Source organism: Vombatus ursinus, unplaced genomic scaffold (genome assembly GCF_900497805.2).
Source record: "Vombatus ursinus unplaced genomic scaffold, bare-nosed wombat genome assembly UNPS02014773.1, whole genome shotgun sequence".
Taxonomy (NCBI): Eukaryota; Metazoa; Chordata; class Mammalia; order Diprotodontia; family Vombatidae; genus Vombatus; species Vombatus ursinus.
The window spans coordinates 11,120,292-11,146,376 of NW_020954551.1; the positions used below are offsets into that span (position 1 = coordinate 11,120,292).

Here is a 26,085-nt window from a genome sequence, read left to right on the forward strand (position 1 = left end):
GAAGCCAATTATCCTGGCTATCCTACACTTTCTCCATTTGACCTCTCTTTGTTGAAACGGAATAGAGATCAGGGCCAAGTGCATCTCTAATGTCTTTGTCTGAGAAGCTTGATACCATAGTAACGGCATATGCCAGAGACAAATGCACACAGATCCAAATGTTTTGCAGATAGCTGTAATCTATGGATATAAATTCTCAGGACACATAGTGACAGCCAGTAACAAGGAATTCAGTGAATGACAGTTGATGGAGCAGAAAACTCTGGCTCCTACTGTGATGATATTAAAGTTCCCTGTAGCCTCCATTTCCCCCAAGAGTGTTCTGGGGAATTCATTTCTGAAACATGACTTAACTAGATTATTTCAGAGTCATGGCAGCTTTGATAAAGACCCAAATGAGGATAACCAGTAACAAGCAAACATATAACCAAATTATCTTGGGAAAAGGGTAGCAGATTTGGAGGGACTCACTTGCCCAGATGTAAAGGCCATTATGACACACAACATAAGTGCCTTCCAGCTCCAACTATCCTGTCTTAGGATAGATATTCTTATTATCTGCCCACTTGTCTGTTTTATTCTACTGACATATTATCAAATTTAGGATTTTCAGAACCTCTGTATTATACGAGGATATGGGACTTGGGCAAACCATAAAGCCTTTTCAACTCTACTGTTTTCCTCTCAGATTTTTATACCCCAATTCCCAATATGTTTTTAGGGAAATGTGATGCTGATTCATTTATATTTAACTTGTAAAATAGTTTTGGCTAAAAATGATTCCATCTAATTGTCCTCGTTTATTTTTCCTCAGCTACAATTTTCTTCTTCTGACACAGGAAGTCATATTTTGTCAAGAACAGATGAACTTGAACCCAGAGAGGCTTGGATTCCACTGTAACCTCAGAAACCACAAATATGGAAGAAATTTGGAAAAGTAAGGAAAAGTTCTTGTGTCCCATCTATAGTATAACATAGTATAACATTTTACATATTTCATTGAAATTCGTAAGTTTCTAATCTTATCCATATCTCAATATCTTGGTCGACAGACACATGGTGGAACTTGGGAACATCATCATTAGAAGATGGTTCTCAAGAAACCACTTTTTTTTAAAGTTTCTAATTTAACCTTTGAAAATAGCTGGCTCAGATCCACAGAGACCTCCTTTTCACTCAGTGTTCATTTGGAGAACAAGGGAAGTCAAGGGAGTGGTGTTGAGCTAGATGAGGTTTGGTCAATTAATTACAGGGCCTTACAAATAATAATTCACCCAGACTATATACATTCATTCATTTCATTCATAAAGGACGTGTTCAAGTGAGAGTATGTCTGAATGGCCACAGCCTTCAGGTTTTCTGACTATGCTATTAGTAGATGTTTTTGGCGCAACTACACGATCCATGTGTCACAACATAAGCAAGGTAAGAACAAGCAGGAAGAGTAAGAAAACTTGGGAAGAATGAAGAATGGCTTTGCTGGTCCATCTCCTGGGGTGTTGTGATTATCAATACCCTTCCCCATCTAGCTCTACCAAGTGAGGAATTTTACACAGTGGGGAGCTGGCATCTCCCTGAAATCTTGTGGCTGTTACATCTTTCAAGGAATCTTGGATCATTTTTGACATGTGAAAAGGACATGCCTTGTTGAAGGAGAATCTTTAAGGTTGAGCTTTGCTGAATTAAATGCTTTTTTTTATCATCAAAGGACAAGTGAGACTTTACATTCTTTATATCTTTCTGTCAGTTGTTAATGGTTAATATAAGGTGGAGATTTTGTTCTCCCCACTCCCCAGCCCAGCTCAGCTGATTTAGTGACAGTATATAATCACAGATGATGACGTGGTAATATGCTAACAATGTGTTAACACACTTTCCTCCCTTTACAAAGTGTGAATACCTTTCTCTGATTAAATCTGAAGGGGCAAGTCTGTTGGATGGGATGAAAATATGCCACCCCCTGGAGGTTTTAAATACCAGTGGAGTGGGTTGGTAGGGTAAAGTTTCTTCTCATATCTATTCTTTGGGACTATGCTTGTTCTTTGTAATTGGGCAACATTCACTTTCATTTGTCAATGTGTATGTGTGTGGAGGAGACGCTAAAGTCTCCTATTGTGATGTTACTCTCTATATCTTCTTGTAATTCAATTTCCTTTATGAATTTAGATGTAAAGGCTCTTGGAGTATATAGGTTTAACACTGATATTGGTTTCCTTTTTAAAATTTCTACTTATATTATGAGTTTTTCTTTTTACTTTGTATGAAAGCATGATTCTCAACTGTGCTTTTTTTGGATTCATTAGAATCATAGTAAATTTTGTTCAAGTTCCTCATTTTTTTTTAACTTTTAAGTATGTTTATAGTGAGCAATAGATTATGGGTTTTTTTGTTTTATCAAATTTGTCACTTTTTCATTCTATTAGTTTGTTTAATCCACTCAGATTTTAAAGTTATGAGAGGTTTATATTATTCTTCATTTGTCTCTAATGTTGTGTTTTCTGAATTAGGATTTTTTTTTGGTTCCTTTCCTCCTTATTTCTGTTTAATCTACTTTGAGGGAACCCTGTTCTTATCAGCTTTCCTCAGCTCTCTTTGAAGTTCTTCCTCCTTCCCATTTGTCACGACTTTCCCTAGTTTTGGAGTTTTATTTAATTAATTTATCAATTCCTTTTTATTCCTTTTTAAATTTAGTTATCTAATTCTTTTCTCTCTTTTTCTCTAAATGGTTAATTAAAGTACCTCTTTCTCTCTACTCCTTCAGCTTCTTTTATTTGCTATTTTTAAAATTTTATATACTTTTTTCTTAAAATGATTTATTTCCTTCATCATCTTTATTGATGCTCTTTGCTTTTTGTTAATTCTAAGCTTTTATTCTTTATAATTTAATTCATGGTCCTTAAAATTTATTCTTTCTTTAGTTGTATTCCTTGTGTAATTGAAATTTCTAAAGTATTTGCTTTGAGTTCCTTTTTCTAAACAATTTTCATATCATTGCCTTGTAGCTATTGCCTTCTCCCTCCCTTTTTTTCTGTTGTTCCTCACTCTTAGAAATATCAATTCCTCTAGGAGACAGAAAGGATAGAAATATTGCCCCATGGTAGAAGTTTATCAGTGTTCCTGATTGTGCCATCTATTTCTACCCCTGTCTTCCTCATGTCAATTCTTTTTCACATTTGCCATGAAATTTCCTTTGTCAGTCCATATCTTTCCACCCTTCTGTATATTGGTTGCTCCCAGGTGGTCTGATTCCATTTCTTCTCTCACAGGATGCTGTCCATGTAAGCACACCACTTTGTTACAGGTAGTGATATCTTTGAGCACCAAATCCATGCAGGTTATATCCATTATAAGATCCCTATCTGCATCTCTCCCTCAAGTGAGTGCTTTTCACTGGGATCCTTTCCTACTACTCAGTTTTAGATTTCTCATTTGGGTTCCCTTGTCTCAATAATTTTCATTGTCATAGCATCCATTATTCTGCAGCTTTTCTTCATCCTGAGATACTACGGGAGTTATTTTCCTCCAACAATATTTACAATATTTCACTCTATTTTCTACCTCCTTTTCCCTTTCAATGCTTACTCCCATACCTGCAGTATAGTTCCACAAAAAAAAAAGATACAACTGAGGAGAGGGTGGTTGTGAGGCTTAGTCCATAGTTTTTCATACCTTTTTCTCTACTATCACTTCTCCTATCTGAGGTCTGTTTTCATATTTATTTCCTTGTTTTCTTTCAGAAAAAAAAATTCTTAATTATCTTTCTATTGTCATTTAGTTATTAATGGTGTTATTTTTAACCTCATAGATATCTTTCTCTTAAATCTTTTTTTTTCTTTTTTAATAATCTCTAGAGATGGAATAATTTATTTTGTTGCTTTTGCTTTTCTTGATAGCTATAATTGTTTACCTTGTCTGTGCCTCTTTTTTCTAGGATATTTGTAAAAGAAATTGTCTGGTAATTTTTTTTGAGGAATCCTTCAAATGATGCTTTTATTGAACATCCATCTTTTCCCACTGATAATTAGCCTCAGGTTTGCAGGGTATGCCATTTTTAGATCACAACTTGAGTTTTCTTGTTTTTCAGAATGTATTTTCCATTCCCTTCTTTGGTTTCTGGTGAGTGAAGAATAGCCTTGTATTATTCAAATTTCCTCACCTTTATATTTGAAAACCTTTCTACTAGTCAATTTCAGAATTTGTGGTTTGTCATTAGAATTGTTCAATTTAATTTGTTCAATTGGACCTGCAGTGTTCTTCTGGGAAACCTATGATCTTCAAATTATTTCTACTCCATCAATGTTATGCTTGTATAATCATGCCTGAATTGTTCTAATAGGCTGTTGGTTGGTCTGCCGCAACCCTTTCCTCACTCCGGTCTATTCTCCACTCAGCTGCCAACATAATGTTCCTACTCTGTGGCCCCTCTACTCAATAAACTCTAGTGGCTCTCTATCATCTCCAGAAGCAAAAATATAATCCTTTATGTAGCATTAAATGCTCTTCATAACCTTCTCCTCTTCCACTATCTTTGCAGTCTTATACCATACATTCAGCCCTTCCCTTAAATCCCCCTGTCTCAACATATATTCTGTGTTCCAATAGCACTGGCCTCCTTGTCCTTCCTTGAACAAGAAATTCCCTCTCTCAACTCTGGGAATTTTCATTGATTGTCCTCCATGCCTAGAATTTTCTTAGCCCTCATCTTTACCTCCTTGCTTCCCTGACTTCCTTCAATTCCCAACTAAAATCTCATTTTTTACAAGAAACTGTTCTCAATCTCCTTTCCTTCCAGTGTCTTCTCTTTGTTGAGTATCTCCAATTTATCTTGCATAGTTGTTTGCACATTGTCTCCATCATTAAACTGTGAACTCATTGAGAGCAAGGACTGTCTTTATTTCCCTAGCTCCTAGCGCAATATGTGGCCCATAGAAAGGCATTTAATAAATAAAATGATTGACTGATTGATGATATTTCTTACCTCCTGAAAAGAAGGGGGAAAATACCTTCTCATATTTCTTATTTAGGTCCAAGCTTGGTCAATATAATTTCCCAGCATTCAGTTTCTATTGTTTTATACTCTTATAGTCATTAGGTATATCATTTTCCCGGTTCTCCTTTCTTTACTTTGCAATAGCTAATATGTCCTCCCATACTTCTTTGTATTATTTGTATTCTTACTTTCTTATGGTACAGTAACATTCCATTGCATCAGTGTATCACAATTTTTACAGCCATTCCTCAATGTTCCCTGTTTTTCCAGCATTCTATATCCTGAGACAGGAAATTGATCAAAGCTAAAATGTGTGTGAGATGTGCTTACTGTTCCATGGCTTTTAAAGATAATGATCACAGTACTGCCTTAGTAGGAGCCTCTGGAATCTTTTTAGTTTATCTTGTATATCTTTTCCTCAAATCAACTCTTGCTCATTTAAGGATTGATTAAATTCCTTTTGTGGAAGACAAGGGCCATTTGCTTCTCTTCTTTTCTTTCTTTCTTTTTTTGAGCCCTTTTTATCACTCAATAATATTTGCACCAGAGGGTGCCTGCAGAAAATTGAAAGAACTCAAAATTAGTAATTTTTCACTACTCATTAGTGATTCAAATGGCTTTGTGGGGAAAATGTTGAAAACTACTTATCTGGATTATCTGTGGATTTCAGTTATCCATGCTATTCCTGGCACAGGAATTATTAGCACAGAAAAGTGAGAATTGACATAATGGTGTTCACAGTACTTGTAACCAGAATAACATAGCTTCTAAATTGCTTGAATTAAAACATTTTCTTTTGCTTCCAAATGGCAAATGCTTAGCTCTGATGATAGGGTATAAATTATTTAGTGCAAAGAAACATTTTTCATTATGTTCTCACCTGCTTTATTTATTCTAAGACAATAGAGATTTTTTTCTAGATAAAGACACTTTGATTGTTTTTTTTTTAAACGAGTAAAATATTTTTAGTTTGGAAATGTTAGTGAAATGTCCAGGCAAAGAAATTAATTTACTGGTCAGATACCACAGAATCTAAGAGTTAGAAGGGACCTCAGAGTCTAATGCTTTCATGAACAACCCCTTCAAGAACATACCCAACAAATAGCCATCTGGCCTTCGATGGAGACTTCTAACAAATGAGAACTCACTACCTCCTGAAAAAGACCATTCCTCTTTGGGACACTTGACTTGTTAGGATGTTTTTCCTTAGGTCAACCTCAAGTTTGCCCTTTGCAACTTAGTATCATAGATCTAGAACTCAAAAGGTCTGAAGAAGTTATGTTCTAGACTAACTCTCTCACTTTACAGATATGGAAACCAAGGATCTATGAGGTTAAAGGTCTTGCCCAAGGTAACCCAGGTAGTAAATATCAGAGATGAGCTATGAATTCATGCCCACTGATTCTAGAGCCAGTATTCTGTCCACTGAATCATGCTACTACTGTTTAATTCTAGCACCCCATCCCCATTCTACTGCCACCTTTAGGAGCCAAATAGAACAAGTCTGGTCTATAAAGAAAGTTGGGCATCACAGAATCAAAGCTTTTGAATTGTGGTACTAGAGAAGACTTTTGAGATTCCCTTGGACAGCGAGGAGGTTAAACAGTCAATACTTAAATTAATCCAGGTTATTCACTGGAAGGTCAAGTACTGAAGCAGGAGCTTGAATACCTTGGTCACATAATGAGAAGACAGAGATATGAATTAGAGGTTTCTTTCTAGGCAGTTCTTCCCAGAATACGACCATCCTCCCAGTCACATCCATTTTGCAACCTTGGAGTCATCCTTAACTCTTCACTCTCTCTCATTGTCCCCATCTACTTGTCAGTTCTTCCTTTCCAACACCTCTTCCGTCTGTTCCCTTCTCAGAATTAGAGGTTAGGGTTCAATTGTGTTCCAGACTGTTCTAACAGGCACACACTCACACAACCACCACTCTAATTCGAGCCTCTGTTACCTCTCCCTGGAATTATTGCAGTTGTTCCCCAGCTGGTCTCTCTGCTTCATGTATCTCCTTGTTTCAATCCAGCCTCCTCAGCTGCCAAACTGATTTCCTAAAGTACAGATATGACCATGTCACTCCTCTATTTAATAAATTCCAATGGCTAATCCTGGGCCATCACCAGTCATCCTGACTTATGTCTTGCCAGTGGACTCCAGTGACTCTGGAAGAGAAAGTAAGGCTGATGACTTTACACAGCTCTGCCTCACTTAAGTCCAATTCACTTGCAAGCCAAGACATCACCCTCCTCATGTCATTGATCCTCTTTGAGAATGAAGGCCAAACAACAACAACAATAGCTAATACTTCTAAAATCAAATATAAATGCCTATTTGGCATTTAATGCTCTTTACAAGCTGGCTCCATTCAACATTCACAATCTAATTATGCATTACTCCCCACCACATGCTCTATGGTGCAGTCACATTTGCTTCATTTATTCCATCTCCTAGATCCAATCCAAGGTTGGGATGAAATGAGGTAATCACGAGTCACTAAATTGTACTCTGCCCTAACAAGCAAGGATAAGCAACAAGGATACAATGACATTTAATTTCTCTGGATGCTTGTCTTCCTATGGAAACTGGCCTGGTCAACAGGGAAGGATATGGTAAAGGACATGGTAACCTGTGTGGTCTTCAGAAATCCACCAAATCTGAAGAGCCTAGACTCTACAGACTTGGGAATTTTGATGCCCTTAGATTATCAGGAAGCTACATCAGAGAGGCTGGGTGTGATCAGGGAGAGCTTTGTCTTCTTTTAGGCAAAGCCTCCCATTGTTGTGGGTGAGAAGAAATAAGATATATCGGGAAAATACTGGTCCTATCATACCTCAGGTCCTTGAAAAGGTTTTTAAAAAATATTTTGATCATTGTATTTCAACATAATTAATTTCCTTTATAGTCCTGCGCATTTTGTCTTATGTATTTTAAAATATTTTTCCAAGAAGGGGTTCATGGGCTTCACCAGGCTTCCAGAGGGGTCCAAGATTCAAAAAAGGTTAAGAACCCCTGGTATAGGCATTTGTTATATTCTTGGGTAGTGAGGAGAAAGGGGTGACTTGACCCAAACCTGGATGTCAAGGATCCATAGGGTAATGGGATTCTCAACTCATTCTGCATTCCTAGATTTACATCATTTTAATATCCACTCTGATTTTCTTCTTTTCTAGGGAAAGAAAATGCATTCCAGACTGTTTTTCACAGGCAACTTAAAAAGCCCTAGGGAATCCTAAAGGCTGAGGATCCAATGAGTTCATATAAGCTTTCACTAATTCATATGATCTGAGGGAAATAGTGAACTTTATACCTTATCTCCTTCCTAATGAGCTCATCCATCCCCACCAAGCCTGGTTCCCTAGGGGTGCATGCATATGCTTGAGAAAAATATCCCAAGGTGGACACAGTCAACTTTAAAGATGGAATGTCTAAGATGTATAATCCTCAGGACAGAAGAGCTATGGCATGTCATGACTTTCTGGTCTACTTCAGGATCTGAGACTGATAAATAGTAGCAATCACAGCAAATGATTTTGAGAGAGATGATATGTAGCATCCCCAAATGACTTTTAATCAAGATAAGATAAGACATCTAAAAGGCCCTATCCATAGGTATTACTGTGTGTTACAACAGGCATCACATGTGCCTGCCTTTTAAAAAGTTCTCCTCCCAACCCTCCCAAGACTATAATAATTGCCTAGACCAGGGATTTTTAATCTATTTTATATTATAGGCCCTTTTGTTAGAAACTGCTGGGCCTTACAAAGCTGTTGCTTACCTTATGAATTGTAGGTGTGTTAGCACTTAAAATGGTTGTAAGGTCATAGATTTAGCACTATCAGGGACGTTAGAGGTTACTAGGTTGAATACCCTCATTTTGCAGATGAGGAAACTGAGGCCCAGAGAAGGTAGGTGATTTGCCTAAAGTCACACTGCTATTATATATGGCGGAACCAGGATTTGATCCCATGTCCACCGACTCCAAGTACAGCTGACCCTCTGCTGTGTGACACAGCCTCTTGACTACGACTTTGGAGTGATTTTTACAGATGCCAAATTCTCGATGCTAAAGTCAAAGGTAGACTTGAAATGGCCAGACATTTTTCTTCTGCTCCAAATTAATTGTTCAATTGTTTCTCACCACTCAGCTGTCTGAGAAGAAGCATGCCACAAGAGTATTCCTTGTTTTTTTCCGCATTTTCATCACCTAGCTCACTTTCCGATTCTCTATTCCACTAATGAATGGCCATGGAGGCAGCTGAAGCAGGTGCTGTGCAGTGCTTAGAGCTCAGTCAGACATTGAAGATGCCAAGGTCATCCACTGCATCCTGGGCCATCACCAGCCATCTTGACTTTTGCCTTGTCACTGGACATCAATAACTCTGGAACAGAGAGTAAGGCTGATTAATTTGTGCAGCTCTGCCTCACTTAAATCCAATTCACATGCACGTGACGACATCACCTATGAGATCATCTTCAGAAACAAATGATAAACAACAACAATCAATCAGATAGTCTTGGGAGATTCTTTTCCCCCACCCCAAGTCTTCATCTTTCCCATCACAAAATGAAAAATTCGAGGCAGCATAATGGGAGTAAAAGGAACACTACCTTAGGAGACCAAGGACCTGAGTTCCAATCTTGACTTTTCTATTTATTCCCTATGTATCCTTGGGCAAGTTAAAACCTCTCTTCATCCTCTGTCAAATGAAGGGTCTGGAACAGATAACACTGAAGTCCCCTTCCAACCCTGATCCATAGGTCGATGGAATCTTGCAAAGCCTCATTTTCCCTACTGTGTTTATAGTTTTGCCAATATTCCAAACACCCTGCATGGCTTTTTCTCTGATCTATTCCAAATCATTGTTAATTGAGCCTCAAAATCACTCCTCAACTGCTCCCTCCACCCAGACTCTCCAGAATTTAGATGCCTTTGGACCCAGCGAAGTAATACAACATGTAGAATTTGCTGCCAAAAGTATCAGCTTGATTAGCTTCAACTCTGTATCCCAGAACTAAAGGCTTACAGGCAAGTAATTTGGTAATATTATCCCATAACAACTTGCTGTCTTGGTCTTTTCAGAACAATGCTCAAAACAAATGTCAATAACATTAAATAGACAGAAAACAAAAATATCTTTGAAGGCCATAACAAGGTATAAGTGAATCTTAACAGATGTAATTGCTGTCCTTCCTGCTGATGAAATTAGTAACCTTTTGCAAAGAGACATGGAATCAATAGCTTTCCCAGAGCCTGCAGCTGCAGAAATTGTAAATGGGAATTGACTTGGAAGTGAGGTGTGGAAGGCAATAGCAGAATATTTAAACCAGATGAAAATTTTAAGGTTAGTTTTAAACAAGTGACCTTCAAAGCAGTAGGCTACCAAGGAAATGGAGAATGAGGAAAATGATGTATGCAATTGCCTTTAGAAAAAAATCCTATGGATGCTTATAGAGGAATATAGTAAGTAACACATGGGGCTGGGGTTTAGCAAACCGAAGAAAGGGAGATGTGTACAGTTGGTGCTCTAGTTTTGAAAGTAGGCCATGAAAATGATTGTTAGGATTTAACTCTTATTTTCATTGCATAGCTAATGGATAGATAGCTAGGCTCTGTGTGAGAAAGAATGGAGTTCAAATTCCGTCTCTGACACTTACTTGTTAGGTAACCTTCAGCAAGTCATTTAACCTTGATGTGTTTCAGGCTATTCCCTAGCACTTAACCAGTAAGTTGCAGGAATCTTGCAATTTACATTGGGGGACGGAGTTCCCTTACAAGAAGTTCCCTAGGCTAATGAAAGCTTAGAGACTCCCTGCATTTCTTCAGTATTTCTGCTTGTCATCATGTCTCCATGCTCAGAGTTCATGGAGGTGTTGCTAAGACCCTCATGAGATAACATACTTGATTGGACTATATAGTTATATGGTTTCAGAAAGTTAATCAACTTAAAGCCTAGGCGGTAAGACCAAAGGGGCGTGGGGGAAGGCATTAAAACTACATTCTGGCAATCTGAAGTTAATACCCTTAGGATTTGCTAGCTTTTAAATAAGCCAAAGTGACTGCATTGCTGTGGGAATCCAATGGGATCTAACTGGAATAACAAAGAAAATGTGTTTTTAAGACCTATGAGGCTTCAGTTTCCATGAAAAAGGCTCTGATCTTTTACACTAAGGCCTTACCAATTATTTTTTATGCAATAAAGGTAAATGAGATGGGCTGAAGCCTAGTGGTGAAGGGCTTTAAATGCCAAACACAAGAGTGGGTATGTTATCCTCGGGATAATAGGGATCTTCTGGAGTTTATTGAGTATGGGAATGACATGGTCTGACCTATGCTTAAAGAATATCATCTTGACAGCTGTGAGGAGAATGGATTGGACTTTGAGTGGGGAGAGACTGGAGCCAGGGAGGCCAATTGACAACTAATGGAAAAGTCGAGGGGAGACGAGGTGACGAGGGCTTATATTGGGTGGTTCGGTATGAGTCAAAGGGACAGATGAAAGATATTGTGGATGGACAATGAGTAGGGCTTGCCAGATGATTGGATGTGTGAAGTGAAGAGTGGAGAAGAGTAGAGGAGGGTTATTAGGTTGTGAAGCTGGGTGATTGGAAAGATCTGAAAAGAAAAAGAAATAGAGAAGGTGGGAAGAGGTGGGTGGAGAAGAAGATGACTTCAGCTTTGGATATGCCAAGTTCAAGATATCTATAGGGCATCCAGGTTGAAATCTTTAATGGACATTAGAGATAGGGGGTCAGAACTGAAGAAAAAGAAAGACTAGGTTGTTAGTGTTCCTCTCTCTCTCTCTTTCCCTCCCTCCCCCCTTCCCCCTCTCTCTCTCCTTCTCCATCCCTCTCCCTCTGTTTCTCTCTCTCTCTATCTCTGTCTCTCTGTCTCTGTCTCTCTCTTCACCTCCCATGAGTTCAATGACAGTACTATGTTTATGCAGAGGAATCCTAGATATAGATTTAGATATAGATATATACAAAGACATCTATATGTATGTCTATTTATGCACCTATATATCTATAGCTATATATGTATATAATAATGACATTTCACATTTATATATGTACTCACTATTTGCCTGTCACTGTACTAAGTGCTTTACAATTATTATCTCATTTGGTGGGAGGTAGCTGCTATTATTATCCCTATTTTACAGATAAGGTAACTGAGACAAACAGGTTTAAGTAACCTGCCTAGGATCACACAGCTATTTAAGAGACAGATATGATGGGGTATAGAAGTAAAAGTGAATAGATGTCCCACCTCTCTATCCCCTTCTATTATTATCCCTATATTCCTTCCAAGCTCGGCTCCTACACGAGGCTTTTCCTGATCCTCCAGCTATGACGGCCTATCTCCATCAAAATGACCTTCTATTTACTTTGAATGTGGCAGTGAAGCATTGTCAATAAAGAGCTGGTTTCAAAGCTAGGAAGACCTAGGATCGAGTCCCGCTTTATATTTATTGACTGTGTGACTTTAGGCAAGTCACTTAACCTAAAGTCAAAGATGATTTTGTTTTTGTCCTTCTACCTCAGTGATCATACATACTTAGTACAGTGTAGAGAAACTTTCCTAAATGCTTGTCAATTGGTTGATTAGAAGAACCTGACATGTATTGCAATCTGCACTTTAAATCCTTACCTTACATTTTGCATTTTTAAGGCCCTTCCTAGACATCTACAAATGAGTGTTATCTCCTGTGACAGCACTTAATATTAGATCATTCAGTTTCCCAAGAGATGCAGTATTTATTCATTTAGGAATGAAATGCCTATAGAAACACTTGGAGGCTTCACTTACTGCGTGCAAAGAATAATGTTGACATGACAAATGACGACATCATTTTGGGTGACTAAATCTTTGGGCCTAGACTAGTATTGAGAGATTCTTATATCTTATATTTTTATATTACAAAAGATGATTCTCTTTTATGCTTTAAACTGTAGGCAAAAACCTTAATATTTTATGTGAACATTGGTCTGAATAGGTTAGAAATATTTGGACTATTTATCTCTGTACATACTTTTGCCAATATATTTATATGATAATTCCATTTTATTCCCATCCAATTCATGGGGCAATATAGTACCTTGTGAATTTTTACAAGCAGTAAGTGTTCAATTGGAAATTCGAGATGCAGATCCAATAGAGAACTTACCTGACTTCGTGAATAAATGATTACCTTTCTATAGAAGACTTTCTCACTCCCATTATCCAAACTACTTTTCATGAATTGATGATACTTTGAAAGGTCTCTGATCTCCCTCATGTGGCTGGCCCCTCCACTATATAACTGCTCCCATTCTTTCTCATCCCATGTGATTCTTGAATGTGTTTCCCCATGAATTTTTCATAGAAGATCAACCCAAAGAACCAAAGTACTTCTTATTGTTCTTTCAGGGTCATAGGGGTGTTATGGTGGCCAAAAGGTCAACCTGGCTAAGAGTCAGAGTGACACTATCTCAGGTAGAAGAATTTCAAGTAGCGGGCTCTTCATTGGTATTTGCAAAAACTGACTCAGCCTTGAGGAATATTCCATAAGCTAATTATAGTACACTCTGTAGCCAAGTAATGAGAGAAGAGACTAGCCTTCAACATGTTTCCATCCATGCCTTTAAGAACTAAAAATGGTAAGAAGGGCAAGACATTCAAGGGATAAGATGAAGTAACTGGAAATAAGGGCAGAGTTGTGGTCTTTAAGAAATAAAATGGGCTACTAGAGTGAATGAGAGAGAATTTGATTTATGCATACTCAGCAAGCTTGTTCTCCATAGCTTGTATCAGGAACTATCTCTAGGTTCAAAAAACGACTTCAATAAATTCCTATTTTCCGTACATTACTTTGCAGCTCCAGTGGTACCCACAGGAGCAGCTTGGCTCACATGGCAGGATGAAACTTGACTGATTGCCTGTCATCTAGGAATTCTCCAAGTGGTGGATTGAGGAAGAGCTTAAGAGAATTGTCCAGATGCCACAGTCCTGGTACCAGACAAAATATACAGACAGTAGCTTCAGTGCCCGGTTTTTTCCTCACCTGTTATTCTGCTGCCTGGGCCAGAAATCACAATCTGGTGAACCAAATATTTTTTTTCTGTCTGGAACTCCTTCCCTGGAGGCTCACTTTCCTGATTGGCGGTTGCTTCAGTCATTCACTACATCTAGGCTGGGGCTTAGGTCACATTTCATCTCATTCTCTAGACATTTCCTAATCAGCCATCATGCTGTTGAACATACCTCTTGTCATCCCTTCCTTCCCCCCACTCTCCATATACCTTTCAAGTCTGCCTAGTTGTAGAACCATAATCACATGAACTGTCATTTCTTCTGGAAAGAGTATGTGAACTCACTCCCCTATGATTCCATTTACTATCCCTATAACCAAATCAAAGCAAACCGAATCACTCTCCTGGCTGCCAATCTCCCATATGTGTGGTTGCTCATATTAGAATGTAAGCTCCTCTTGGAGGGATGGATGGAATGGAGAAGGGAGGGATGGGGGAAAAGATAAAGTAACAGTGATAGGGTAAAAAGAGAGGCTGAGAGAGAAAATAGTGAGTAAAAATGAGCTTGAGAGAAATTCACAAATGGTAATTATAACTTTGAATGTGAATGGGATGTTTATAGCATCTCTTTCTGTAGAGGCAAAAAACTGGAAATTTCAGGGATCCCCATCAGTTGGGGAATGGCTTTACAGATTGTGGTATATGGTTGTGATAGAACACTACCTATTAGTTTACTTTACCCTCAATCGAAGATTTTATATGCTCATCCGAATCCTATTTGAGGTTTGGAGTGTTCCTCTTTTTCCTCCTGGTTTTTGTTTTGTTTTTTTTTTTTTTTGCAAGACAGTTGGGGTTAAGTGACTTGCCCGGGGTCACACAGCCAGTAAGTGCCAAGTATCTGGTCTGAGATCACATTTGAACTCAGGTCCTCCTGACTCCAGGGTTGGTACTCTATCCACTGCGCCACCTAGCTGGCTGCCCCTTTCCTCCTGTTTTAATGTAGGACAAGAAAAAGAGGGAGACTTGAAGGTGGAGATTCATCAGATGTGGAATCGATCAGATGGGTGACAATGGATTTGATGTTCAGACTGACTCGAGGCTATGTAGCATGTGTTAATGGGCCATGTCTATTTCATGTTTAATAAGTGTTTATTGAATAAAAAGCTGGGGTGTTTTAAATAAAAAGCTGGACCAAGTTTTGAATTGGCTAAGGGCTGCAATTAACCTGGCCTGACAACGTTCAGGTCCGAGTAGAAGACCTGCCAATGGTATTTGCAACAATGGCCCTGGACTCCTGGAATATTCCGAAAAATGATAAGATGAGAATACCCTATAGCCAGGTAGTAACAGGGGCATAACAGCCATGAGCATTGCTTCCATAGATTCAGATATGACTAGGGCAGCTGGACAGTGGGTGTGGGTGTGGGTGGGGGAAGGAGAGGATGACTCCAAAGTGGAGTGACACTGGTCTGTGTTCCTCAGACTAGAGTAATGGTGTTTAATGGATAAAATTTTACTGAGGTATCAGTTATACTATTGAACTAAGCATAGGTAGCAAGTTCATTCCCAGGAGCCACAGTTATGTAGACTTCATAAAATTTTGAGAAATTTCCAGGCTATTTGATATTTTTCTGCAACCTATCAAATGACATTGGGAAAAAGTAGCCCTCTAGATCAGTGGCGTCAACTCAACTAGAAAGAAATCTCAGCACTCCACATACTGACTTAGAAAACCACAAATTAGCATTATCTATGTTTTATTGTCTATTTATTTATTTTGGTAAATATTTCCCAATTACTTTTTACTCTGGTTTAGGCCCCAGTCTGGGGAATTTGGGGCAGCATGCATCCCAACCATCTGGCCCTGAGTGTAACAGCTCTGCTCTGGATTATAACAGGGTCATTATACTTATGTGCTATAAAGTTATGCCGCATTGTCCTTGCAAGTCAGTTGTTGGTAACACGCTAGAATCTGCCTGTACCCACTATATATCTTTCCATCGTACTTTGAGCTATTTGTAGCCTTAATTCTTCTGCGATAGTGACCTTTTGCGAATAATAGACCTATAATATCACCAGAAGAATACTGGTGCTAAAGAGATGGGGTATAATTTTTGGATCATCGAAAGCACCGTCCAATCGCTTTGGAGACAGAATCAAATCAAATCAAGACCAAATGTGACGTCCGTGAAATGATTTTGGCTGAGTACAGAAAGGGATTTGTATTGCACTCTAACCCCCAAGATTCAAACACCCCAGATCCTCCACAGCTTGAGGAGGCCCAGCCTTACTGCTCGCTCTCCACTACTGGCTCAACCTCCATCTTCCCCACCTCCACAACTGCTGCCATCTCCTAGGGATAATGATAACTTCTCTGAATCCATTCCTCAAGAATTAGAATAATCCACCCCATCCCATTGATTCTGAACTTACATTTGTCTTACATAACTTACTCTTCACTCTCCACTGCCTCCCTGCTTTCATCTTGAACCTTTTCCTTTCTCACTCCTTCCATCTTCTTGCACTGATTGAGTTCTGACTGCTTCCTAATGACACTGGCCACTCTTTTCAGCATTGGCTGCATTGCCCCTCCTATCCCAGCTCCCTGACTCTGGTCACGGGGAGGAAGTTCAAATACTCCTTGGTCCCCATTGCCACTTCCTGATTTTCCTTCTACCATTCATTCCATAATCTCTCCCTCTTTCAGGCTTACTCAATCCAAATTTACCACACAACTGAGATTCTGGTAACTGTTCTCTGCTGACCTTGTGGACATTCTCTGTCCTTCCTCAACAAGTTCAGTGCATGGCTCAAGGTCTCTTTCTCCTCGACAATTCCTGCCCCATATTAGGCAATTTCAACATACCTATTGCTACTCCTTCAAATATCTGACCTCTCCAGTTACCCAACCTACTCACTTCCTGTGATTGACTCTTCCATCTCACCACAGATACACACAGAGATAGACATACCTTTGATTTTGTCATCTCCCAGCCGTATTCTACTTCCATATTTGTGAACTCTGGAATTACTTCATCTGATCATAATATTTAATCATTCTATCTTTTCTTGTATCTTACTACCCCAAATCCTGTTCTTTGTCCTCATTGTGACCTCTGATTTTTTCAGGCCTCTTTTTTTGCCAGGCCGTCACCTCTATATTGGCAATACTTGCCTCCTTTCTCCATCTTGACCCCTTGGTGAAGCAGTTCAACTATACTATCATCTGCTCTCATCCCTTACTCTTCTCCTAACAAAGATCTTGGCCTGCCAGCCTTAGATCACTAGAACCATCCACTGCTTTCATTCCTACTCATATACTCGTTAATATGAACAAAGCTGGTTAAAATCATGAAACAGTATTGAGTGGGTCCACTGCAAATTTATGCTACATAAGCTCAACTGGGCCCTCACTGCAGCAGGGCAATATTTTTGTATTTCTCTGAAAAAAAATTGAAACCCTTTAACAAGAGCTCCCTCTTCTTCCTAATCTCACATCACTCAAATGTCTTCTCCCATAATCTCCTCCTTCACCCTTTGACCTTTCTGCAGTCTTTGACATCGCCAATTACCCCCTTCTCCTGAATAATCTCTTCTCTCTAGGTTTTCATGGCACTGCTCTCATCTGCTTCTCCTCCTCCCTGTCCACTCCTTCTCAGTACCCTTTCCTGGATCTTCAACTAAGTCACTCTCAGTTACCGTAGATATCTCTTAAGACTCTCTGTTGGATTCTCTTCTCCTGCCATATTATTTCACTTGGAGATCTCATCAGCTGCCATGGATTTTAATATAATTTTCATACAAATGATTCTCAGATCTATTTATCCAGCCCTAACCTCTCTCGATATCCATTTTCACGTCTCAAATTGCCCCTTAACTCAACATATCTAAAACTGAACTCATCACCTTTTGCCCAAACCCTCTCCTCTTCCTCATTTCCATTTTATTTTCAAAATTCCCACAAGCCACTTACCAAAAGTTGGCAACCTAGCTGTCATCTTCAACCCCTCACTTTCTTTCTTGTTCCCCATACTCATCTGTCATCAAGGTCTGCTGATTTTACATCTTTCATATATGATATACCTCTCTCATATATGCCGTCCTCTCTTCTGAACACTATTAGCTACTCTGATACTCGATCTCATCACCTCATGCCTGGATTATTGCAATAGCATTCTGATGGTTCTACCTACCTCAGGTCTTTTCCCACTGCAATACATCCCCAGCTATCAAAGTGACCTTCCTAAACCGTAGGTCTGACCATGTCACCTTTCTACTCCAGCAGCATTATATTACTTCCAGGATCAAACATTAAATTCTCTATTTGTTGGTAGAAGCCCTTCATAAACTGGCCTCTTCCCATTTTTCCAGTCTTCTTACACCTTATACATGCCTCCCTCCCCATTGCCATGTATTCTATGATCCAGTGACACCAGTCTCCTTATTGTTACTTGTACAAAGACATGCAATCTTCCAATTTGGTGTATTTTTCCCATTTGTCCCCTAAACCTGGAAATATTTCCCTCCTTACTTTGATTTCTTGGCTTCCCTGCTTCCTTCCTTTCTTTGCAAAACTCCTACCTTCTGCAAGAAACCTTTCACTGTCCCCCTTTATGCTAATGCTTCCTTAAGAGATTTTCACCAATTTCTCTTGTCTGTGTCTTGTTTATACACAATTGTTTGCTAGTGTAAGCTCCTTGAGGGCAAGGGCCATATTTTTGTCTTTCTTTGCATCCCCAGTGATTAGCTGTACCTCAGTATTCCCATCAAGGGTACTACTATCCTCCCTGTAACTCAGGCTTGCAACCAAGATGTCACCCTTAACTCATCACTTTCTCTCCCCTCCCCCATATCCATTTCTACTTCCAAGTCTTATTGATTCAACAGGACTTCTTGGATAAACATTCTCTTTAATTTGATGTGACCAAGATTGAATTCGGAATTATTGGTTAAGGATTTTAAAACTCTGCTCTGTTATAAAGAAGTAGCATGATATACTATCTAGATTGCTGATCTTAGAATCAGGAAGATATAGGTTCAAATCTAGACTCTGACATATATTGACTGTGTTACCCACAGTAGGTCATTTAGCTTATATGTGCCTCAGGCAACTCTCTAGAATTAAAAACTGAGTCATAGATGGACTGCAATATGTTTTGGTAGAGGTATTTATCCACAATGGGAATTCTTCCTATGATGATGAAATCAAAGCTACTTCAAATCTGTGCACATATAATATATGAAATAGGTGCTGCCCACTAGTAGCATTTTTAAAAGAATGCTTTTGTTTAGGGGGTAGTAATGAGAACAAGGGGTAGTAGCTGGGAGCAGGGTTGGTAGCCTGAGTTCCTTCTCTAGATATAACACCTCTCACTTGTAGGATAGGTAAGGGAATTTAGGAATATTTCCCTAACAGCAGGAGATTTAAGAGGTGGGCATCCTAAGGGGTAGCATGATCATCCTCCTTCCTATGTGCAGAGATACATACATACATACATGTATGCATACATACATATATATGCTTATATACATGTACATATTGGTATATGTGTACACACCTATATAATAATATATACAGGTTTATGTAGTATGTATAATTATGTTTATATAATTTTATGTTCCTGATTTGGGAATTTCCAATGGGATAAATATCAGTTCTTCCTCACTCATTGCACTTGAGCAAAATTGCAGCAGGGATGTATCTGCCATTTGTCCACAAAGAGCAAAACTTTTCCCTACATCCCTAACCACTGCTGTCATTCATCACACCAGACAAGGAATTAGCAACTGCTAGATTTTCTTTTATATAAACGGGAAACAGCTTCATAAGTAATAACCATAATGGTCAGCAATTGGGGAATAAATCATTTGTAAGGAAACAGCAGCCTGAGGTACCCGCAGAATAGAATTGGCTTCTTCCCCAAAGCTCAGCCCTCAGAAGAAATCATCTACTAGCTTGACAGAGATAGGAGCTTTGAACTAATCCCTCTTTAATAGTTGAGGGAAAATGCTAAACTCCCTGTGGCTGTTTGGTACCCTCGTCAGCATGCCCCATCAGGTTTCAACCAGAAAAAAAGCCTCTCCTTGGGTTCCAGCTCCCACTGCTCACAAGCTGAGTCCCTAGGACCATGCAGCAGGGGCTGGCTATAAATCCAATTACTGCCGTTTACTTACTCCTCCTCGCCATGCTGCACAAACAACATGGATGATTGAACTCTCTTCTGCTCTCTCTCTCTCTCTTTCTCTCTCTCAAGTCTTCAAAAACAGTGCCAGAAAGCCAAGTTCAAGAGATGTCACCCAACTGTGGAGAAATGTCTCCTTGAACCTCCAATTTCCATAGCCCTGCTCACAATGTAGGTTTTGCTATTCTGCAGATAGGCAACTGCCTTTTCTGTCTCCTGGTTCTGGGTTTTGGTGTTATCATTTGAAAAATAGCCACCCTGCCTTTTTAAATCAAGGAATGCAGGTCATTGGAATAAAAGATGTTAAATGGTACAGTTGGAAGATGTCCTTCAGCTAGAAATGCTAACCAATTTAAGCAAAAGTGTGATCAATTGATTTGTAGATAGGGTCAATATTTTTCTAATCCTATTTGAAGATCTAGAAGGATTTCTCTTGTGGTCAGTTTACACAATTGTTACGTTCAGAATTCTGCTCCTGAAAGACGGATGAGCCAACTCAGAAAGCCAGACACTATATGCTTTAGAGCAGCCCTTCTCCTTCCCTAGAAAGGCAACAGGGAAATGGAGCTGTGCTTTGTTAGAAGATGGCTTTGAACAAAAGTCAAGAATATCAAAGGAAATAATGAAAAAAAAATATAAAGGAAGGAGGTTTAGCAGTACCAGGTCTCAAACTGTTTTATAAGGCAGTAATCATCAAAACTATCTGGTACTGGCTAAGCAATAACAAGATAGATCAATGTAATAAACTAGACATACAATTTGCGGCACCAAATAATCATCATAACCTTGTATTTGACAAATGTAAAGACTTAAGATTTTGGGATAAGAATTCATTTTTTTGGTAAAAAATTGTTGGGAAAATTGGAAAGCATTATGGCAGAAACTGACCATGGACCACTATCTCACACTATTTACCAAGATAAAGCCAAAATGGATACATGACCTAGATAGAAAGGGAGATTTTACAAGAAAATGAGAACATGGGGGGGGGGGGTGCGGAGCCAAGATGGCCGAGTAAAAGCAATGACGTGCTTGAGCTCTCCCACAAACCCCTCCAAATATCTATAAACAATGGCTCTAAACAAATTCTAAAGCAGCAGAACCCACAAAAAGACAGAGCATAACAAATTTCCAGCCCAAGACAGCCTGGATGGTTGATTGGAAAGATATATTGCACCGGGCTGGGAGAGGAGCACAGTTTGGCGTGGGCACGCAGGCAACAGCAGGCCTCAGAGGACTGAATTGCGGGCAGCTGTGGCAGTTTTCAGACTTCTCAATGCACAGACGCCAAAGACAACTTAGAAGGTCAGTGGGAAAAGTCTGTTTCTATGGTAAGAGAGAAGCACAGGGTCCCAGCACCATTCCCCAAGGTTGGCCCCAGCAGAGCGGCTGCCTCCTGAGCTTCCGGCCCACAGACTGAGGGGAAATTGAGTGACTGATCAGAGCGGGACTGCAGGGATCTCTCTGCTGGTGCAGTATTCTCTTGCTTTGCTGTGCTTGGATCTGGGTCACAGTTCTGGGTGGCGGTCCTGAGGTGAGGAGCAGCGCTGGCGTGGTGGAGCTTGTAGTGGCTGTGGAGAGGAAATCCTCCTCACAGTTCCAAGACATAGGGGAGTGCTTGTGGTCATTTGTGGACAGGGGTGTGGGTCAGGAAAGGAATAAACACCACGTGCTCGATCATAGCACATTGGAAGAACTGAAAATTTACAGGTCCCTAGAAGTGTCTCTGAAAACAGCTGCACAAAACCACTGAAGCTTGGGTCAGTACATTCTCTATAATGGAAACAGACCCCTATCTTAACAAAGAGTTTATAACTCAAGTAATTGGCCAGGATCATGAGCAAGCAGCACAAAAAGAGTCAGACTATATTATCTTACTTTGATGACAAAGAAGATCAAAACATACAACCAGAAGAAGACAACGAAGCCAAAGCTCCTACATCCAAAGCCTCCAAGAAATATATGAATTGGTCCCAAGCCATTGAAGAGCTCAAAAAGGATTTTGAGAAGCAAGTAAGAGAAGTAGAGAAAAAACTGAGAGTGATGCTAAAGGAGACCCCCCAAAATACTAAAGAAAATAACGCCTTAAAAAATAACCTAACCCAAATGGCAAAAGAGGTCCAAAAAGCCAATGAGAAGAATGCCCTAAAAAGCAAAATTGGCCAAATGGAAAAAGTCCAAAAGCTTACTGAAGAAAATACTTCCTTAAAAATTAGAAAGGACCAATTGGAAGCTAGTGACAATTTGAGAAACCAAGGCACTGTAAAACTAATCCAAAAGAATGAAAAAATAGAAGAGAATGTGAAATATCTCATTAGAAAAACAACTGACCTGGAAAATAGATCCAGGAGAGAGAACTTAAAAATTATTGGACTATCTCAAAGCCATGATCAAAAAAAGAGCCTAGACATCATCTTTCAAGAAATTGTCAAGGAAAACTGTCCTGATATTTTAGAACCAGAGGGCAAAATAGAAATTGAAAAAAATCCACTGATAACCTCCTGAAAGAGATCCCCAAAGGAAAACTCCTAGGAATGTTGTAGCCAAATTCCAGAGTTCCCAGGTCAAGGAGAAAATATTGCAAGCAGCCAGAAACAAACAATTCAAGTATTGTGGAAACACAATCACGATAACACAAGATTTAGCAGCTTCTACATTAAGGGACCGCAGGGCATGGAGTATGATATTCTGGAGGGCAAAGGAGGTAGGATTACAACCAAGAATCACCTACCCAGCAAAACTGAGTATAATCCTTCAGGGTAAAAAATGGTCATTCAATGAAATAGGGGACTTTCAAGCATTCCTGAGGAAAAGACCAGAGCTGAATATAAAATTTGACTTTCAAATACAAGGCTCAAGTGAAACATGGAAGAGGTAAACAGGAAAGAGAAATCATAAGATACTTATTAAGACTGAACTGTTTACATTCCTGCATGGAAAGATGATATTTGTAACTCATGATCCCTTTGTCAGTATTAGGGTAGTGGGAGGGAAAAATTATATGTTTGGATAGATAGATAGATAGATAGATAGATAGATAGATAGATAGATAGATAGATAGATAGATAGATAGATAGAGGGCACAGGGTGAGTTGAAGATGAAGGGGTGATATATGGAAAACAAAATTAAGGGGTGAGAAAGGATTATACTGGGAGGAGAAAGGGAGAAGGAGAATGGGGTAAATTATCTCACATGAAACAGACAAGAAAAGGCTTTTACAGTGGAGGGGGAATAGGGGAAGGTGAGTGGGAATCAGAATCTTATTCTCATAGGATTTGGCTTAAGGAGGGAATAACATACACAATGGGGTATGGAAATCTATCTTACCCTACAGGAAAATAAAGGGGGAAGGGGATAAGAGAACAGGGGGTTGATAGAGGGGAGGGCAGATTGGGGGAGGGGATAATCAAAAGCAAACATTTCTGAGGAGGGACAGGGTCAAAAGAGAGAATAGAATAAATGGGGGGTAGGATAGGATGAAGGGAAATATACTTAGTTTTTCACAACATGACTACTATGGAAGTGTTTTGCATCACTACACATTTATAATCTGTATTGAGATGCTTGCCTTTTCAATGAGGGTGGGTGGGGAGGGAAGAAGGGAGAAAATTTGTAACCCAAAGTTTTAAAAACACATGTTAAAAATAAAAAATAAAAAAAAAAGAAAATGAGAAGTGGGACATATTACTTATCAGACTTATGGCTAGGTGAACAATCTATGAGTAAACGAGATGGGAAGCAGTGTGAAGTATAAAATGGATAATTTTGATTACGTTAAATTTAAAAGGGTTTGTATAAATAAAACAAATGTAGTCAAGATCAGAAGGCATGCAGAAAATTGGGGGAGGGATTTGTAGACAGTATATCATATAAAGATCTCATATCTAAAATATATAAAAAACTTTGTAAAATGTCTAAGAATATAAGTTATTCCCCAATTGATAAATGGTCAAAGAATATGAACAGGCAGTTTTCCAGTGAAGAAATCAAACAATTTCTAGTCATATTTAAAAATGCTCTAAATCATTATTAATTAGAGAAATGTAGATTAAAACAACCTTGAGATATCATTTCATACCTACCAGATTGGCTAAAATGATAGAAGATATTGACAAATCTTAGAGAGGATGTGAAAAAATTGGGCCACCAACTGGTGGTGTTGGTGGAATTGTGAAATGAGCCAACCATTTTCGAGAACAATTTGGAATTATGCCCCAAAAGTTATTAAACCATCTATACCCTTTGACCCACCAATTCTGCTACTTGGTCCATTTACAATGATTGGAGAAAAAGGAAAAGACCTATGTGTTCTAAAATGTTTATAGCTTCTCCCTTTGTGGTCGCAAAGAAATGGAAATTGCAGGGATGCTCATCAATTGGGGAATGGCTGAACAAATTGTGGTATATTATTGTGATAGAATACTACTGTGCTGTAAGAAATGATGAGCTCAATGATATTAGAAAAAAATATTTTTGCATGAAATAATGAAGAGGAAAATGAACAGAACCAAGAGAACATTGTATACAGTAACTGCAATATTGTTTTGAGAATGACTTTGAGTGTATACATTATTTTGTCTATTATAAATACCCAAATTAACTATAAAGGACATATGAAAAAAGATGCTATCTGAATCCAGAGAAAGAACTGATAAATAGAAGTATGTATAGAATAATTTTACATAATGGTAGCCATCTCTAGGGCAGGGGGGAGGGGAGGGAAGAAAAAAAGAAAAAAAAGAAATTTGCATGATAATTTTGTAGTATATTTGAAAGGAATAGCAAGTTGTGCATAGTAGATTTGCAGTTTCATGTACAATCATCTTTTTTATTCTTCTATGTTACAGAAATACTTGTTTAATTCCATAAGTTACATTTAAAACTCTAAACAAAAAAAAAAAAAGCAAAAAAGATGGCATTGAGAGAGCAGACCCACTTCATAAGACAGAGGCTTGCTTCCTGAGTCCTATTAACTTTGTACATCTGGGACTAAGTGTCATTTCGTTATCTGAGCTAAAGCAATTCTGATCTCTCCGCCTTTTGACTTTGGCCTGGGAATTTCCTCCTCCATTTTGGCCCTGGTTCCAGCTCTCTAAGTGGAAAGTGAACTTCTCTCTCAGAACACAGATGGTCCCCTTGTAACTGGGAGTTTTTGTGGTTCAGTGGACTGCTGGCTCAATACGAGTCAACAATGATAAAGTAGACCAGGAAACTGCCTTGAGAGCAGCAGCTTCCAGGAATTAGGAAAGTCCCATAGGCTGCCTTCGTCAGAATGCAGTTGGAATATTGTGTTCAATTCTTGGGACCATATGTTAGGAAGGACATTGATAAGAATAACCAGAGCTGGCTAAGTAGGAGGATGAATGACCTGAGAATAATGTTTGTCCTGGAGAAGAGAAGATTCATGGGAGACAGGATAGCTTTATTTAAGAATACGAAAAGCTGTCATGCAAGAGGGAATTAAACTCATTCTATTTAACCCAAAGGGCAGAACTTGAAAAGCAAAGAAGTTATTAAGAGGCCAGTGCAGGCTTGATGTTAGGAGGAAAAACTCTAACAATTAGAACTCTCTCAAAGTAGAATGGGTGGCCTTTGGAGATGACAAATGGAAATATCTAAATGGAAATTTCCATCTAAATGGAAATATTTTTAATAAAGGCTGGAAGACCGCTTGGTATATATCTTACAGAGGGGATTCTTGATTTTTGATGGGTTGGGCCAGATGGTCTGTGCGGTTCCTCCTAGATCTGAGATTCTGTGAAATGACAACAGGTTACATTTATAGTGTATATGAGAGTAAAGAAAAATAATAGGAATATAGTCTTCATAAGACTTCAGAGTTTTAAATTATAATACTAAAGACCCATGATGTAAAATGTTCATTCTTTTCCCTACCTTT

At 38.9% G+C, this 26,085-nt stretch overlaps 1 long non-coding RNA gene across 1 annotated transcript in view; it reads left to right on the forward strand.

The window, feature by feature from the left end:
• The first annotated feature begins 842 nt into the window (after positions 1-842).
• The window catches only part of LOC114044360, a 121,300-nt gene continuing 96,057 nt past the window's right edge, over positions 843-26,085 (forward strand). The window contains exon 1 of the long non-coding RNA XR_003569221.1: positions 843-937. This is a non-coding gene — a long non-coding RNA (uncharacterized LOC114044360). The remainder of the gene's footprint in view (positions 938-26,085) is intronic.